The sequence below is a fragment of the Mobula hypostoma genome, chromosome 1 (assembly GCF_963921235.1).
Source record: "Mobula hypostoma chromosome 1, sMobHyp1.1, whole genome shotgun sequence".
Lineage (NCBI taxonomy): Eukaryota > Metazoa > Chordata > Chondrichthyes > Myliobatiformes > Myliobatidae > Mobula > Mobula hypostoma.
Genome location: NC_086097.1, coordinates 169,158,402 through 169,175,455, shown reverse-complemented (window position 1 = coordinate 169,175,455; position 17,054 = coordinate 169,158,402). Strand labels below are relative to the sequence as shown.

At 42.1% G+C, this 17,054-nt stretch overlaps 1 protein-coding gene across 2 annotated transcripts in view; it reads left to right on the top strand.

Moving 5' to 3' along the window:
- The first annotated feature begins 372 nt into the window (after positions 1 to 372).
- Positions 373 to 17,054, top strand: part of ldlrad4a (low density lipoprotein receptor class A domain containing 4a) — a 273,252-nt gene continuing 256,570 nt past the window's right edge. The window contains exon 1 of one of the 2 annotated variants that reach the window (XM_063059636.1): positions 373 to 490. The gene's annotated coding sequence lies outside the window, so the exon portion shown is untranslated. Of the gene's footprint in view, positions 491 to 553; positions 719 to 17,054 lie in introns of those variants that run through there. The other variant, XM_063059628.1, reaches the window with a different exon arrangement.

Sequence of the window (17,054 nt, the reverse complement as noted above, 5' to 3'; positions counted from 1 at the left end):
ATAGGTATTTGTGACAAATCGGGCTACTCTGATGCAAAAAAAATGTGTTGGAACTTCAGTTTTCTTTTTACTATCTTCATGTAATTGTGCAGGACAATTATCTGTCTGCTTGGCATGCAAAACTCAAGTTTTTCACTGTGTCTCAGTCATACTCTGGGGAAAATTCACCTCCCATCCATGTTCCACAAAATTTTGAGCATCTCCATTATGTGCCCCTCCTCACCACCCCTCTTTAGTTGGTTCCAGCGGCGGGTCATCTTCCATCCAGTCCTGCAGGTGGCGGTGCAGCGGCGGAACGAGCCGGACGACAACCAAGGGGAGGAGCTCATCTTTCCTTCAATGTTACTGGCTTCCTTCCCCTCCCTCCCCCCCCCGCCATCCTGCAACACCCCCCGCCCCCCACCCCGTCTTGTGTGACTGTCTGGCTGGAGCTTGAGCGGGCCGTCTGGGGTGGGGGGGTGACGACAGGAGGAGGTAGCAGCGAGAGACGGTTAGGACGGTTGGCCCGGGGGGGGGCGGGTTGGGGTTGGGGTTGGGGGGAGGGGGAGGAGGCACGAGCCGGGAGGAGGCGAGCTCGAGCGCCGCTCGCTCAATCAGTCAGTCGGTGACTGACACCGCGCCAGACAGCAGCCCCGGGCTGAGTGAGGCTTGCTGTCATGTACTCACGATCAGAGGAGCAGGAGGGCTGGTGGAGACGGTTAAGTTGGATTTGTGTCTGGTAAATACATTTATAATTTCCAAGGGTATGGCTGGCGGGGTGCGAAATGGTTTTGTGGCGTGGAGAGGAGAGAGAGAGAGAAAATGAAAGCGTTATGTATTCCTATAGAAGCCAGACAGGGAGGAGAGTTGCAGCCAGACTGGGGCAATAACACAGAATGTGTTGTCTGTGCGCTAGCCAGACAGGCCTAAGTTTAAAGTCAACAGCACAGTAATCACATAAGCCGAACACCATCACAAAAGCACTTTGTGACAGCAAAATAAAACCCATTTGAAATCTGGAAGTAAACCTTCGGTAGTTACTCAATGCGATATTGATTTTAAAATAACTTAAAATTTCACCTCGGCTCGGTTTGTGCGAATTTTATTGATGGACGTTTTTGGGTCATTTACAGGCTGAATTGCTAAATATTTTTTTACCCAGTAAATGGGACAATTAAAAAGATATGAAATGCATAATTATAAATGAATTAATTGTCATAATCTGAAAGTAATGGAGGGTTCAACTTTTAATTTTTCTAAAGAAATGAGTTGTTACAAAAGGAAAGGATGATTCAAGGGTGCTTCAGAAGGGTCACCTTTCTAAAACTTATTTCCTGTCTCTATCTACTAAATGATGACATAAAATTTGTGTTCCTCCAGTACATCTTTAGACAGTGCAGACAAGGTTCACTCAAGCACAGGGACCTTTTCAGTCATCTTGGATGCAATCATTACTACATCTTCAATAGATCCTCACTAGAGTTAATCTACAGGATGATTAAGAAACTATTTAACCTTTACCTCCACCTCAGAACTACATCACTCCAACTTTGATCATCAGGTTTCAAGTTCAACCACATTTATGCATGTACATACAGAGACTGAGTTCCAAATAATTCTACATTTCTTTCTCTAAATGTGACTGAAGATGGATCCTAAACTAAGCATTGAAAAGACAAAGGTCTGCATCAACTTTTCAAAGCCATTCCCCGGTAAATTAAGTTGCAAAAGAACACAAGTAGTGGAAGGAGTAGGGAATTTGGTCTGTCATATTTCCTCCACTGTTGGATGAAATTATGGCAAAACATTGGAAATTATGGATCACTTTCCATATCTTGAGAGTCACGGTGCATCTGTTCTGCTAGTACGGCCTTTGACTGATTTAGGAAATAAAACTCTTTGAAGACCAAGACCTTGGATTAGGCATTAAACTCATAGTGATCTCTGTTCTTCTGTGTGCTTTAGGGACAGAAGTGCCCTACAGTAAATATCTCAAAGCCCTGCAGATATACCACCAATGCTGTCTTTGCAGATCCTTCAGATCCAATAGCAGGATAGGTGAGCCAGTGCCAGTGTTCTCCACCAGGCCAGTTTCCCAGCAGGAAGACTCTGAACATGGTCAACCATCTCTGCTGGGTTAGTCACATTATCCATGTTTCTGATTCTAGATTCCTGAAACAAGTAGTTGACTTGAGCTCTGACACAGCAAGATATTCCCAGGAGGTTAGGGAAAACCTTCAAGAAAATTCTCAAAATATGCAGCATCTGCTCCTTCATATGGGAATCCTTGTTGTACAGCTGAATCAGAATGGAGAAAGAACATCTGGGAAAGTATAAGGCACTTCAAGTCTAGATGATGGGAGCATGCAGAAGTCAAATGGATGAGGTGAACCACATTCCAAATAACATGTCCATTTGCCCTATCAATCCCCATCTGACTGCAGATCCCATATCAACCATCCCCGAATCTGCAGAAACAGAGTGGAAGCAGGTGATTTTTGACCTTGCGTGATTCCATAACAAATTGACACATGGGTCTCATTTAATTTTGAATTCCTCCACCACTATCTTGGAGAATGTTTTCTCTCCACTGATCTTTTACACGGATTCACTTATTTCCACCTTTCAATGTCATAAGAGCAGCCATGCCTTTGGCCCTGTAGCTCAGAAGGGGAGGGAACTGAAGTGGATGGCAGCAGTAATAGGGACCGCTATAGTTAGGGGGGACAGATAGGCAACTCTGTGGATGCGAAAAAGAAACATGGATGGTAGTTTGCCTCGTGGGTGCCAGGATCCACGATGTTTCTGAATGTGTCCACAATATCCTGAAAAGGGAAGGTGGACAGCCAGAAGTCGTGTTACATATTGGTACCAATGACATAGGTGGAAAAAGGGAGGAGGTCCTGAAAACAGAATACAGGGAATTAGGAAGGAAGCTGAGAAGCAGGACCTCAAGGGTAGTATTGTCAGGATTGCTGCCTGTGCCATGTGACAGTGAGGATTGGAATAGAATGAGGTGGCAGATAAATGCGTGACTGAAGAATTCAAGCAGGGACTAGGGATTCAGATTTCTAGACGTCTGGGACCTCTTCTGGGGCTGCTGTGACCTGTACAAGAGGGAAGGGTTGAACTTGAATCCGAGGAGGACCAATATTCTCATGGGCAATTTTGAACTAGAACTGTTGGGAGTGGTTTAAACTAATATGACAGGGGATGGGAACCAGTATGATAGAGCTGAGGATGAAGCAGCAGATTTACATCTAGATGATAGGTGTTAAATGAATGTAAGAAAGAAGCCAATGATTTGGTACAAATGCAGATAGAGCAAAGAGTTAAATTGTACCACAGAGGTGAAATTCAAAAGGGCAAAGAAGGCAGGACTGAAGGTGCTGTATTAAATGTGTGTAGCATTTGGAATAAGGTGGACAAATTCGTGGCAGAGCTAGAGATTGGTCAGTATGATGTTGTGCGCATAACTAAGGCTTGGCTGAAAGAAGACCATAGTTGAGAGCTTAACATCAAAGGGTATACTTCATATTGAAAGGAAGGCATAGGCAGTGGTGTGGTTCTCTTGGTAAGAGATGGAATTACATCTTTAGAAAGAGCTTAATGTAAAGGAATCCTTAGGCGGCAGTGATCACAATATGATTGAATTCATACTGTAATTTGAGAGGGAGAAGCATAAGTAACATGTATCAGTATTGCAATGGAATAAAGGGAATTACAGAGGCATGAGAGAGAAGCTTGTCCAGGTCGACTGGAGGAGAGAATACTGGTGGGGATGACGGCAGAGCAGAGATGCTGAAGTTTCTGGGAATAGTTCACAAGGTGCAGGATAGATATGTTCCAGAGTGAAAGAAGTTCTCAAATAGCAGGGGTCGACAACCATGGCTGACAAGGGAAGTTAAGGACTACATAAAAGCCAAGGAAAGGGCATACAGTGGCATGCAAAAGTTTGGGCACCCGTGGTCAAAATTTCTGTTACTGTGAATAGCTAAGTGAGTAAAAGATGAACTGATTTTCAAAAGGCATGAAGTTAAAGATGACACATTTCTTTAATATTTTAAGCAAGAAAACTTTTTTATTTCCATCTTTCACAGTTTCAAAATAACAAAAAAGGAAAAGGGCCCGAAGCAAACGTTTAGGCACCCTGCATGGTCAATACTTAGTAACACCCCCTTTGGCAAGTATCACAGCTTGTAAACACTTTCTGTAGCCAGCTAAGAGTCTTTCAATTCTTGTTTGGGAGATTTTCGTCCATTCTTCCTTGCAAAAGGCTTCTAAGTTCTGTGAGGTCCTTGGGCCATCTTGCATGCACTGCTCTTTTGAGGTCTATTGACAGATTTTCGATGATGTTTAGGTCGGGGGACTGAGAGGGCCATGGCAAAACCTTCAGCTTGAGCCTCTTGAGGTAATCCATTGTGGATTTTGAGTTGTGTTTAGGATCATTATCCTGTTGTAGGAGCCATCCTCTTTAGATCTTTGGCTTTTTTACAGACGGTGTGATGTTTGCTTACAGAATTTGCTGGTATTTAATTGAATTCATTCTTCCCTCTACCAGTAAATGTTCCCCGTGCCGCAACACAAGACTAAAGCATGATCAATCCACTCCCATGCTTAACAGTTGGAGAGGGGTTCTTTTCATGAAATTCTGCACCCTTTTTGCTCCAAACATACCTTTGCTCATTGCGGCCAAAAAAGTTCTATTCTAAAGGTTCAAAGGAACATCTAAACAAGCCTGATGCATTTTGGAAACAAGTCCTGTGGACTGATGAAGTTAAAATAGAACTTTTTGGCTGCAATGAGCAAAGGTATGTTTGGAGAAAAAAGGGTGCAGAATTTCATGAAAAGAACCCCTCTCCAACTGTTAAGCACACGGGGGTGGATCGATCATGCTTTGGGCTTGTGTTGCAGCCAGTGGCACGGGAAACATTTACCGGTAGAGGGAAGAATGAATTCAATTAAATACTAGCAAATTCTGGAAGCAAACATCACACCGTCTGTAAAAAAGCCGAAGATGAAAAGAGGATGGCTCCTACAACAGGATAATGATCCTAAACACACCTCAAAATCCACAGTGGACTACCTGAAGAGGCGCAAGCTGAAGGTTTTGCCATGGCCCTCACAGTCCCCTGACCTAAACATCATCGTGAATCTGTGGATAGACCTCAAAAGAGCAGTGCATGCAAGACAGCCCAAGAATCTCACAGAACTAGAAGCCTTTTGCAAGGAAGAATGGGCGAAAATCCCCCAAACAAGAATTGAAAGACTCTTAGCTGGCTACAGAAAGCGTTTATAAGCTGTGATACTTGCCAAAGAGGGTGTTACTAAGTACTGCTATGCAGGGTGCCCAAACTTTTACTTCAGGCCCTTTTCCTTTTTTGTTATTTTGAAACTGTAAAAGATGGAAATAAAAAAGTTTTCTTGCTTAAAATATTAAGGAAATGTGTCATCTTTAACTTTATGCCTTTTGGAAATCAGGTCATCTTTTACTCGCTTAGTGATTCACAATAACAGAAATTTTGACCACGGGTGCCCAAACTTTTGCATGCCACAGTATATAGTAGTAAAGTGAGTGGGAAATTGGATGATTGGGAAGCTTTTAAAATCCAACAAAAAGCAACTAAAAAGCTATAAGAAGGGAAAAGTTGAAATATGAGACTGGCCAGTAGTATAAAGCAGAATACTAAAAGATTTTTCAGTTATATAAAGAGTAAAGAGCAGGAAAGGAATGGAGGGTTATGGGCTGAGTGCAGGTCAGTGGGACTAGGTGAGAGTAAGAGTTTGGCATGGACTAGAAGGGCCGAGATGGCCTGTTTCGATGTTGTAATTGTTATATGGTTATATGATTAAAAGGGAGGTGAGAGTTGATATTGGACCACTGGAAAATGATGGTGTTGAGGTAGTGATGGGGAAAAAGAAATTGCAGATGAACTTCCAGTAGGTACTTTGCATCAGTCTTCATTGTGGAAGATACTAGCAGTGTGCCAGAGGTCCACGAGTGTCAGGGAGCAGGAGTGAGTGTCATTGCTTTTACAAAGAAAAAAGTGCTGGGCAACCTCAAAGGTCTTAAGGTGGATAAATCACCTGGGCCAGATGGACTACATCCCAGAGTCTTGAGAGAGGTTGCTGAAGAAATAATCTTTCTTGGTTATGATCTTTCAAGATGCTCTCGGGGAAATGTATGGAAGAAATGTGGCAAATGCTCAGGGGTTATTTGCGTGGAGTTCTGCATAGGTACGTTCCAATGAGACAGGGAAAGGATGGTAAGATACAGGAACCGTGGTGTACAAAGGCTGTTATAAATCTAGTCAAGAAGAAAAGAAAAGATTATGAAAGGTTCAAAAGGCCAGGTAATGATAGAGAGCTAGAAGGTTATAAGGCTAGCAGGAAGGAGCTCAAGAAAGAAATTAGGAGAGCCGGAAGGAGCCATGAGAAGTCCTTGGCAGAGAGGATTAAGGAAAACTCCAAGGCATTCTACAAGTATGTTAAGAGCAAGAAGATAAGACGTGAGAGAATAGGAACAATCAAGTGTGACCGTGGAAAAGTGTGTATGGAAACAGAGGAGATAGCAGTGGTACTTAATGAGTACTTTGCTTCAGTATTCACTATGGAAAAGGATCTTGGCAATTGTAGGGATGACTTACAGCCTTACGAGCCTGATTGAATATTTTGAGGATGTGACTAAACACATTGATGAGGAAGAGCAGTAGATGTAGTGTATATGGATTTCAGCAAGGCATTTGACAAGGTACCCCATGCAAGGCTTATTGAGAAAGTAAGGAGGCATGGGATCCAAGGGGAACTTGCTTTGTGGATCCAGAACTGGCTTGCCCATAGAAGGCAAAGAGTGGTTGTAAATGGGTCATATTCTGCATGGAGGTCGGTCAGCAGTGGTGTGCCTCAGCGATCTGTTCTGGAACCCCTACTCTTTGTGGTTTTTATAAATGACCTGGATGAAGAAGTGGAGGGATGGGTTAGTAAATTTGCTGATGACACAAAGGTTGGGGGTGTTGTGGATAGTGTGGAGGACTGTCAGAGATTACAGTGGGATATTGATAGGATGCAAAGCTGGGCTGAAAAGTGGCAAATGGAGTTCAACCCAGATGAGTGTGAAGTGAAATTAAAAACGCAAACACGAGGAATTCTGCAGATGCTGGAAATTCAAGCAACACACATCAAAGTTGCTGGTGAACGCAGCAGGCCAGGCAGCATCTCACACATTTTAATTCCACGTCCCATTCCCATTCTGATATGTCTATCCACAGGCTCCTCTACTGTAACGATGAAGCCACACTCAGGTTGGAGGAACAACACCTTATATTCCGCCTGGGTCACCTCCAACCTGATGGCATGAACACTGGCTTCTCTAACTTCCGCTAATGCCCCACCTCCCCCTCGTACCCCATTCGTTATTTATTTATATACACACATTCTTTCTCTCTCTCTCCTTTTTCTCCCTCTGTTCCTCTAACTATACCCCTTGCCCATCCTCTGGGTTTTTCCCCCCCTCCCCCTTTTTCTTCTCCCTGGGCCTCCTGGCCCATGATCCTCTAATGTCCCTTTTGCCAATCACCTGTGCAGCTCTTGGCTCCATCCCTCCCCCTCCTGTCTTCTCCTATCATTTCAGATCTCCCCCTCCCCCTCCCACTTTCAAATCTCTTTCTAGCTCTTCCTTCAGTTAGTCCTGACGAAGGGTCTCGGCCCGAAACGTCGACTGTACCTCTTCCTAGAGATGCTGCCTGGCCTGCTGTGTTCACCAGCAACTTTGATGTGTGTTGCTTAAGTGTGAAGTCGTTCATTTTGATAGGTCAAATATGATGACAGAATATAGTATTAATGGTAAGACTCTTGGCAGTGTGGAGGATCAGAGGGATCTTGGGGTCTGAGTCCATTGGACACTCAAGTCTGCTGCGCAAGTTGACTCTGTGGTTAAGAAAGCATATGGTGCATTGGCCTTCATCAATCGTGGGATTGAGTTTAGGAGCCGGGAGGTAATATTGCAGCTATATAGGACACTGGTCAGACCCCAGTTGGAGTACTGTGCTCAGTTCTGGTCACCTCACTATAGGAAGGATGTGCAAACCATAGAAAGGGTGCAGAGGAGATTTACAAGGATGTTGCATGGATTGGGGAGCATGCCTTGTGAGAATAGGTTGAGTGAACTCAGCCTTTTTTCCTTGGAGTGACGGAGGATGAGAGGTGACCTGATAGAGGTGTATAAGATGATGAGAGGCATTGATCGTGTGGATAGTCAGAGGCTTTTTCCCAGGGCTGAAATGGCTAACATGAGAGGGCACAGTTTTAAGGTGCTTGGAAGTAGTTACAGAGGAGATGTCAGGGGTAAGTTTTTTACGCAGAGAGTGGTGAGTGTGTGGAATGGGCTGTCATCGACGGTGGTGGAGGTGGATACGATAGGGTCTTTTAAGAGACTCCTGGACAGAAAAATAGAAGGCTATGGGTAACCTCAGGTAATTTCTCTGGTAAGGACATGTTCAGCCAGCTTTGTGGGCCAAAGGGTCTGTATTGTGCTGTAGGTTTTCTATGTTTCTAAGAGTCACTTGATTCTGGCATAGTCTCGGAGGACTGGAAGATTGCAAATGTTATTCCATCTCTTATGAAGGGAGGAAGGCAAAAGAAAGGAAATTGTAGGCCAGTTAGCCTAACCTTAGTGGTTGGGAAAGTGTTGGAGTTTATTATTAAGGATCACGTTTCGGGGTACTTGGAGATTAATGATAAAATAAATCAAAGTCAGCATGGTTTCTTTAAAGGGAAATCTTGCCCGATAAATCTGTTAAAATTCTTCGATAAAGTAACAAGCAGAGTGGACAAAGGAGAGGCAGTGGATGTCATTTACTTGGGTTTTCAGAAGGCATTTGATAAGGCACCACACATGAGGTTGCTTAACAAGATAAAATCCTATGGAAAGATATTGGCATGGATAGTGGAATGGCTGACAGCCAGGAGACAGCAAGTGGGAATAAAGAGGGCCCATTCTGGATGGCTGCCAGTGAGTAGTGGTGTTCCTTTGGGGTCAGCATTGGGGCCGTTACTTTTCACATTGTTTGTCAATGGAATTGATGGCTTTGTGGTAAAGTTTGAAGATAGGTGGAGGGGTAGGTAGTGTTGAGGAAGCAATGCAATTACAGCAGGACTCAGACAAATGGGAAGAATGGCAGCAAAGGGGCAGATGAAATACAGTGATGGGAAATGTATGGTAATGTATTTTGGTAAAAGGAACAAGATTGTGGACTATTATCTAAATGGGGAGAAGGTTCAAACGTCAGAGGTGCAGAGGGACTCAGGAGTCCTCGTGCAAGACTCCCAGAAGGTTAATTTACAGGTTGAGTCTGTGGTAAAGAAGGCAAATGCAACGTTGGCATTTATTTCAAGGTGAATAGAATATAAAAGGAAGGAGATAATGCTGAGGACACACACACAGTCAGGCTGCACTTGGAGTATTGTCAACAGTTTTGGGCTCCATATCTCAGAAAGGATGTGTTGTTATTGGAGAGAGTCTAGAGGAGGTTTACGAGGATGATTCCAGGAATGAAGGGGTTAACATAAGGGGCGTGTTTGGCAGCTTTGGGCCTGCAGTCACTGGAATTTAGAAGAATGTGTGAGGATCTCATTGAAACCTACTGAATGTTGAAAGGGTAGATAAGGTGGATGTAGAGAGGATGCTTTGTATGGTGGGGATATCCAGAACAAGAGGGCACAGCCTCAACACTGAGGGGTGACAATTTAGAATGGAGGTAAGGAGGAATTTTCTGCCGCAGACTGCCGTGGAGGCCAAGTTCATGGATACATTTAAGGCGGAAGTTGATAGTTTCCTGATCTGTCAGGACATCAAAGGATATAGCGAGAAAGCAGATGTATGGGGTTGAATGGGATCTGTGATCAGCCATTATGAAATGGGCTGCATGGCCTAATTCTGCTCCTGTGTCTTATGGTCTAAAGTAGATTCAGGTTACCCTGTAATAGTGCAAGAGTTGTAATTCATTTTATAATTATGGACTTCAGGAGAGTGTTGTACTCTATTATGTGTGGGTGATAAATGAAATATTGCATAAAAACAGAATCATGCAAATTTAGCATTAAGTTTAAAATGGTAGAATTTTGTCTTAAAATGTTGAGATCCTGTTTGTGTTTTATCACAGTGGTGCAGTGATTTCAGTGAAATTTTGTTAACATTTTCTGAAAGGAACAAACTAATTGTCTCTGAGTTTTCTTTACATACATGTGGTTTCTATCATGGTCATAAACCCATGTCCCAGTGAACCAAATGTTGTTCGTGCAATGCTGTTTCATCATCTTAAAACTAATGGCTTTAAGCAAGATATTCATTTAATGCCACTTTTGTTCTGTATCTGATCAAAGATATCCAAAGGAAAGCATCATGTCCCATACTGACACATTTCTCTTTCAGTTTTGATACTCAACTAAATCTGTGTTTTTACCCTTCCTGAATAAACATATGATACAAGCCTCATTTCAATGTTATTGTTTCTTGAAGCATAATATTGTCAGGTGTTTATATCTCATACTTTTAATCTTGGATTCCTTCATATGTGTTAACGGTGTTCAAAAAGCAGTACTGTTGTTATACATGGTGGTTATGCCTCTCTCCACTCATCATGATGATTAGGTTTTGAAGGCCACTAAGAGTTCAGTTGTGTGGTGTTAGTCCAGGCTCCTCTTTGATTTATGTTGAAGGTGGATTGTGACACCAAATAGTTATTTTGCTTTAGCTTTAGAATGTACCTATGACATTGTGAGCAATTTCCACACTAGAGTTTTATTGCTTTTGTTATTTCACATTTTAATTTGGCTCCTCCTTGGTGCAAATTAAAACCATATTGAATTGGGGAGTTGAAGAGATGGGAGAACACAAATCAGAAGTGGGAAGTGGCTCAAAATGACTGGTTACTTCACTAAAAGAACAGTGTGAATTTGAAAAAAGGTGGAGAGGCAGTGTTTTTTCAGTTCTGATCACCTAATCATGTCTCACCACCGGTGCTTAGGCCTACAACTCCCAGTGAGGTTTGTTTTAAAGCTAATATATTGGTAATTCTTTTAGTCATATGTTCTTAACATTTCCTTGTGGCCCAGTGTTAAATTTTATTTGATAATACTTCTGTAAATTGCCTTAGGGTGATTCCAGTATGACTGATGCTAATAAGTGCAAATTGTTGTTGAAATAATCCGTATTACGCAGAAACTATGAACGTGCCTTTTAAATCCTCAATGGATTTCAAAAGTTTGGAATTCAGTCTGATATTTTGGCTCTGAGCTGTGATTTTGAGGGCAGACCCTAAAGTGTGATGCACAGTTCCAGGATACATCCTCAGACATCCCACCCTGCAAAAACTCATTTCAGGGAGGTAACACCACCACTTCAGCGAGGTAGCACCCCGCTCCCCGCAACCCCATATCCACCCCTTACCGCGCCCCCCCCCCGCCGTCGACCTCCAAGGGTGTATGTAATACTTTGTTTAGTGATTTTGTCTAATCTGTAAACCGAGTTGGGTATATGCAGCAAATGTGACATTAAAATATGTACTTATATTATCATGTTTATTGTATTACAACTTTAAGCAAGTCTACAGGGAGTTTGGCCTCATCACGTAGGACATCAATGGCGTAGCTCCTTGGCAGCTAGCCAGCTAGTTTAAATCAGGGGCCCCCAGCCTGGTTTAATATTGACAATATTCTTGCGGACCACCTGACGGGGGGTGGTGGGGGGTGTTAAACACGACCAGAATATAGGTAATTAGTCAACTATACGTCACTTGTAAGTGGCTAATACACTCAATTTCATTTCTAAAGGGGTTTATCTAACGAATTTAATATTAAACACACAGCGCATATTTTCCTCGCATGAATGTAGTGATAAGTCAATTATAACAGTGGTCCCAAACCTCTGGGCCGCGAAGAATGCAGCGGTACAGCTGTAGCAAGAATGCACCCAACACATCTTTAAGAAAAAAGCCGAAATAAACAAGCTAATTGATTAGGTGCTGCCTGACACGTAAATGTCCGCCCAGATCAGAGACGACGCAATCGGCAATCGTCTCTGATCTGGGCCGACATTTACGTGCTGGGCGGCACCTAATTAATTAGCTTGTTTATTTCGGCTTTTTTCTTAAAGATGTGCTGGGTGTGTTCCGGCCACCGCTGTACGGTATTCTTTGCGGCCCGGAGGTTATGGACCACTGAATTATAAGTCACTTATAAGTTAATAGCATCATAACATTTTAAGTAACGTTTGGATATTAAACACACAGCGCATATTTTCCTTGTATGAACATATAAAATCATTGCAACATACCAATATCGCTGAACCAGTGGGAGCCCTGGGCTTGTTTCCCTGCAACAAGATGATGCCATCGAGGGGTGATGGGAGACAGCGATACTCGAAGGGTCCTTATGTCCAGTCTATTCCGCAATTTAGTTTTCGTTGCATTCATTGCAGAAAACTCCGCTTCGCAGAAATATGTTGGAAATGGAAGCAACGTTTTCAGTGATTTCGTGGCTATCTCAAGATATTCAGCCTTGACTTTGATCCGGAATGCTGGCAGAGATGTTATGTCAAACATACTTTTCAGCCCGCCGTCATTTGCAAACTCGAGGAGTTGATCTTCTTCCCGCGCTGACATGGATGATTCTCTGGGGACATTCACAAATGGGCCACAGACCTATTCCTTTGCATGTCTTGGGTCACTGATGACCTCGCGCGCGTTAAAATTCAACAGTGCATGACAGGGAATGAGGAAAGGTGCAGCTGACTCATATCGTTTCATATCATCAAATCATATTGTTTCCTCGTGGCCCGGTGGTTGGGGACCACTCTTAGGAGGAAGAGAGACCAATCAGGTTGCTCGCTCTCCCTCTCCCTCTCAAAAAAATCTATTTCTGGGATATCGTATATAATTTCCGAGCGTCAGGGAGTCACTATCGATATGCGGGAGACTCACGGAACTTCCGGGAGAGGTGGGATGTCTGCATCCTTTGTGTCAGCACTTTAAGTGTTTCATTCTGACACAGTTTAAGAAAAAGTTAGGGCACAATTTCAAAAGCCTTTTTCAGGCACAATTGGTTATGATTTAAAAAAACACCTGGTTGGAGGTTGGGTGTGTAGAAAAACAGGAACAAGTTATTGAATCCTAATTGTGCTTTTTAAAAATGTTTTTGCTTTATTAATGTCTCATTGTTAAAGTCAAAATTGAGTCAATGTATATTTAACATAACAACACACACAAAATGCTGGAGGAATTCAGCAGGCCAGGCAGCATCTATGGAAAGAAGTACAGTCAACGTTTTGGGCCGAAGGACTGGAGGAAAAAAGCTGAGGAGTAGATTTGAAAGGTGGGGGTAGGATAGAGAGAAACGCCAGGTGATAGGTGAAACTTGGATGGGTAGGGATGAAGCAAAGAGCTAGGAAGTTGGTTGGTGAAAGAGACAGAAGGCCATGGAAGAAAGAAGAAAAGGGGGGTGGGCGGAGGAGTACCAGAGGAGGCGATGGGCTGGCTAAGAGATAACGTGAGAGAGGGACAAGGGGATAGGAAATGGTGAAGGGGGCAGGATAGAGGCATTATCGGAAGTTGGAGAAATTGATGATCGTGCCATCAGTTTGGAGGTTACCGAAACGGAATATAAGGTGTTGTTCTCCCAACCTAAGTGTGTCCCTATCCTGACAGTGGAGGAGGCTATGGATGGATGTATTGGAATGGAAATGGGTGGCCACTGGGAGATCACACTTGTTCTGGCCTCCACCCTCCCCCCTTCACCATTTCCAATCCCCTTGTCCCTCTGTCATGTTATCTCCTTGCCCGCCCATCACCTCCCTCTAGGTCTCCTCTCCCCACTTTCTTCTTTCTCCCATGGCCTTTTGTTTCTTTCACCAATCAACTTCCTAGCTCTTTCTTCATCCCTGTCCCTCCAAATTTCACCTATCGCTTGGCATTTCTCTTCCCCCCCCCCGCCCCCATCTTTCAAATCTACTCCTCAGCTTTTTTTCTCTCCAGTCCTGCCGAAGGATTTGGACCCAAAACATTGACTGTACTTTTTTCCATAGATGCTGCCTGGCCTGCTGAGTTCCTCCAGCATTTTGTGTGTATTGCTCGGATTTCCAGCATCTGCAAATGTTCTCTTCCTTATATATTTAACAGAATTCGTTTTGTTTTGGAAAATATTTCTAAGTTAAAATTAATAATAAAGCAAATAGGCTTTAACAAAGCAGTTAAGATTGTTGATTACTATATTTGACTGTTCGTTTAAGGAATGCAAAAATATGATTTTTGTCAGGTTAAAGTTACAAAGTCTAATTCTTATAATTTATTATATATCAAAATAGAACAGTATTTGTTAGACTAATGGAAACTAGTTACCTAACGTCTAAGTCAATATCTTTGGAGAAATATGTTAAAGATCACAATATCAGTCCTGATAAGCACTAGTGAAACATCTTGATTTTCTCTAACACAGACGGGCATAACACCATAAGGCATAGGAGCAGATTTAGGCCATTCAGCCCATTAAGTCTGCTCCACCATTTGATTCTGGCTGCTTTTTTCCTTCTCAACCCCACTCTCCTACTGCTTTCTTCCCATAACCTTTGACACCATTCCTATTCAAGAACCTATCAACCTCGGCTTTAAATGATGTGGCTTCCATAGCTAACTGTGGCGATGAGTTCCACAGATTCACCACCCTCTGGGTAAAGATATTCCTGCTCATCTCTGTTCTAAAGGGATGTGCTTGCATTCTGAATCTAGGACCAGAGGACTCACTATATCTAGGCCTTTTAATATTTGGTAGGTTTTAATGAGATCCCCTCCTCAATTCTTCTAAACTCCAGCAAATACAAGCCAGGCATCATCAAATGCTCATTATACTTTAACCTTTTCATTCCCATGATCATGCTTGTAAACCACATCTGGACCCTTTCCAATGCCAGCACATCCTTCACAAACAGGAGAAAATCTGCAAATGTTGGAAATCCAAGCAACACATACAAAATGCTTGAGGAACTCAGCATACTGTCGATATTTTGGGCCAAGACCCTTCATCAGAACTGGAGGAAAGAAGAAGAGGATTCAGAGTAAGGAGGTGGGGGGAGGGGAGGAAGAAACACAAGGTGATAGGTGAAACCGGGAGAAGGAGGGGTGAAGTAAAGAGCTGGGAAATAAATCACATCCATTCTTAGATATGGGCCCAAAACTGCTCACAATACTCCAAATACAGTTTGGCCCATTCCTTCATTCCTTATACAGTTGTAGCATTATATTCTTGCTTTGAAGTGCTACGTTTTATTGAACAAACCAGTTGAATGTCAGTAATAATTATGTAAATATTTTTGGTGGAATTGCTGAAATACAGTAGAAATCTTGTGTCAAAATATACTTTAAATTGTGTAGATTAGCTTGGGTTATGTTTCAGTTAAAACAAATGGAAGATCTTTAGTGAATGAGTACATAGTTAAACAACATATTTTATGATTTTTTCCATCATAAAATATGTATGTCTGAAACAAATATTTAAAAAAGGCTGAAAATAGGTTTATCAGGAAGTAATAGCTGTGTTAATAAGGTTGTCCAGTCTTTGTCCTCTCATTCCCCCAACCCTCATCATGAGTTACTTGATTTTAAAGTTGCTGAAAATGTCTTGAAGCTTTAGCAACCCATCTAATATTTTCATTTTGGCATTGTTGTTAAATTCATAACTATGGGAAGAAGTAATGGAAAGAGTAAGTGTAAATCTGAAGCACTCCACAAACCATATAATCAGAATCTTGCAGTTTTTCACTGAGATTGTGGATCAAGACAGACTAACGAAAATTAAATCATGTATAGATATAAAAGGCTGTAGTAAGCACAGCCTATGATATCTTTAGTTTAATTTGAATATGTGTGAAATTTTCTCATCTCTTCTGCAGATCCAGCTGATTTTGCCTAGATTGTGCTGATGTAATTAGTGGAAATTCAATTTTTAATGTTTAATAACATCCCTCCCCCCAAAAATCTCTGATTTTCCATAAGTACCACCATTGCATTCAAAATGCTTTTTGTTTTAATATGGAAAATAATTACCAGAAATGGAAGGAAGCATAAACAGGTCACTTAATGCCCTGAAACTTAAAATTAATTTCTTGATTTTTTAAATATAAATTGTGAACAAGTATATACAGATTAAACTGTGAAAACAGCATTCTTTAACAACAGTGAAGACTTTCTTAACTTGGAATAACACTCGTTAAACCATTGTAATTCCATGCATTTTTAATAACTACAATTCCTGCATTTCAATCCTTTCATTGTTTAATACCTCCTCCCTAAATACTATATGCCTCACCATTCTGCAAATTATTCATCTAAAACTGGCCTCTTGTACTTTTCTCTTTCCCTCCAACAACTGATGGCTATGCATGCCTTTAGATGTTTGGGATCTATTGTTCTGAATTACATACCTAAGCCTTTTACGTTTTTTTTATACCTATTATAAAAGTCAGTACTCTTGATCATGATATTTGATTGTGTTGCTCAGTACCTTCCTCTTTGATAGGTTGTCTGCATATAAATGAAGGTCAAGTGGTTGGGTCCTTTGTTAAAAGGACTATGTAATTGTAGGTTTCATTTCTGTGTTTCTGTCATAGTTTGTCTGCACTGGAACCTTTTCAGGTAACCTATGTTGTGTTTCAACTGCAACACACCTTAGGTTTGGAGTGCTTTTCACATATAGGGATGTTCTAATCATCTTCCTTGAAGCTGGATAAAATATGCTGAATGAACTTATGTAGGCATGCAGAAGGAGTAGCAACCCTTGTGTACCTTTAGTGGTTTTTATAACTGCACGACCGTTTTGAAGTCGGAAAGCCGAACATGCTGAATGAATTCAGCTGGTCTGGCAGTGGATTGAGGATGTGCTATTGAAGAAGTTGGTGAAGTACCTCTTATACAAAATGCATATTTCAGCTTTAGTGGGCCAGGGATGGAGAGGAAGTGAATGCTTAAAGTAATAGGAAGGATGACAATTAAATAGGCTGCTTTGAACAATTTGACCCTCATCCAGTAGTA